The sequence below is a fragment of the Hoplias malabaricus genome, chromosome 17, assembly GCF_029633855.1.
Source record: "Hoplias malabaricus isolate fHopMal1 chromosome 17, fHopMal1.hap1, whole genome shotgun sequence".
Taxonomy (NCBI): domain Eukaryota; kingdom Metazoa; phylum Chordata; class Actinopteri; order Characiformes; family Erythrinidae; genus Hoplias; species Hoplias malabaricus.
In genome coordinates, this window is record NC_089816.1 from 35,977,896 (window position 1) to 35,980,418 (window position 2,523).

The window sequence follows — 2,523 nt, forward strand, 5'->3', positions numbered from 1 at the left end:
TAAATTTATTTTAAAAATTATAAAAAGGTTAGGAGTGTAATTTATTTCCAACTGTTGGCATCTGAACGTCTGAGTGTCAGTCTTCTTTTTTACAAAAGGACACAATGGCAGCAAACAATAAACCATTAAAAAACTGCACGGGAAAATCTGTCACCGCAACAGCCCTGGTAAAGTTTGCTGTTATTATAATTGCGGAGGACGCTACAAAACATCAGACATTTCAGAGAAACAGCAGCAGAGAGAAGCTGGAAAAGAGAAGAATGATTATTAACACAAACTGAGTTACAACTTACAAAGTTCAGTTCAAGTCACATTTAATTCTCTGGAATTAACTTATACTTAACCAATATAAAAAGAACCAAAACACAGCACTGGACCCATCCATGTGTAATGTTCTTCAGGCCCAGACCTCAGTCCAAAAGATGTGACATTAAAGAGCTCTGTTGGGAGACTGTGTATATGTCGCTGTTGTTAGCTAATGCTAATCAGCTGGTTAGCGCACTGTCTACTCAAACCTAACTCAGTCACTCTATTGTGCTTAACGTTGCCAATTACAAACACTTTTAGCTTGATGAACTCTATGGTGACCCCTGTGTATTATTAAGTGTCTTTTTATTTTATAGCTTGCTATCCGCTAGATTAGCTCAAAGGCTAAATCTCCAGACAGTTACAAACCCGCTCACCAACTATTTGTTTGTTAAAAGAATACATTTTTAATTGCCAGTGTGTCTAGTTTCTTCAAACTTCAATAATGTAGTCACCAAACAATAAACAAGTCAAAGACAGAAGAAGCGGTTTGTCTTTGTCAGAGAGGATTTGGCAAATTTTTCATGGGCGAAACCCACACACTCAGCTCCACTGCTCCTCCCACAAACACATGTTCCTTACAAACGTGGCACCATTTAATAAAGAAATTAACAGGCTTTTTAACGGTGTAAGATTTACTGCCAAGAAGCAACGTTACAACAAAGAAATAATCTACAAACACACACCTCCTTACTTTTGACTAAATTCACGGTTTATTGTTATTTACTATTTGACAGGTACCACTTTAAAATCGACTGGAGTTACGTCCTGATTAAACTGATTCATACAATGCATAGAAAGGTTAATATCCCACATGTGCATGTGTTTTAAAGGACAGCAGCTCTACAGTACTCCTCCTGAAACTGTTTAAATACTGAACTCAGACGTGTTCATTCATTTTCACTGCTGTGGAAGTCAGTAGCACATTTTCAAATGTGAATGTGAGCTGCTGTCCACTAGGAACCTTCTGCATATTTAATAAACCCTTTTCTGAGACATTTTATTGTAGGAATGCTTTATTCTGCTTCATTAAAATGGGCTGCACCGAGTGTAACCCTGTGGAAAACGCCACTATGAACCTGTTAATTAGGTCGGCGTTCCTCACAATCGACAGCGAAGCGCAGATTAATTTACAGACGGTCCCTAAGCTCTCACAGCGGTTACCGCGGCTCATAATAAATGCAGACACCATTTTTAAATCCTCATAAAAATGAGAGGTGCAGTGAGTAAATGTTGAGGAGCTGTATCTGATATAAGCGCCGTGTAAAGTTAAAACTACCTTCACTGTAAATCCACTAACTCACTGTAAAATCACTCTTCACTGGGTTGTTTACGTTGGAAGTGAACAGCAGTGCTGCCCCCTGGCGGTCTGACTTTTGCAACACATCAGGAATACGGTGGCCCAGTGGGTCAAAACATATCAGCATCTGTGAAACAGACAATGGTGAGAACAGGAGGGTGTTTCACCATCGGTTGTTGACGGGTGACGTCACACGAACGAGAAGTTTGTTGTCGCCGCCATTTTAGCAGTCAACTGTGGCCAATACTTTACTAGAACTACTAAACTATGGGCATTTTTCTTTTTGCTTGTTTCCTTTTACTAGTGAAAATATGATTGTGAAGTCCCATGATTAAAAAAGGAAAGGTGTTTCAACCAGGAAAGATTTTAAATCTTTTAAAGTCATTTGTTAATTTCTGCTTTATCTTAGAGCTGTAAAGAGCTAATACACTAAACAATACCACAAAAATATCTGAAATATTTTCCGGCTTACTTTTGTACTCTGCCAAACGTTGAGTTGTTTCATTAAGACGGCACTACATATATATATATATATATATATGACTGTCAAGCTCTAATAATAAACACTATAACATGACTTCACAGGTGTTCAAACTTTACCGACCAAATCGCTAGCTGCTCTCTCTACACGACTCTGGCTGCTCAGGTGGTCCGTACAGAGTTGTGCCAAAAATTAATCAGTGCCCTATTTCACTATATACTTCACTACATAGTGAGCAATGTAGAGAATAGAGGAGGGGGCCATTTGGAACACGCCTCACCTTGTATATGTTGAAAGTAAGTTTGGGCGAGCTCCCAAAACCCACTGAGAATGAATTGAAGGCTCTGCAGCTTGAAAAAAAAAAGCTTTAACCTAAAGGTTTATGAGAGGAGTCTGACGCAATTTTCCACCATCTTGAAATTGAGGTGGGACTGTA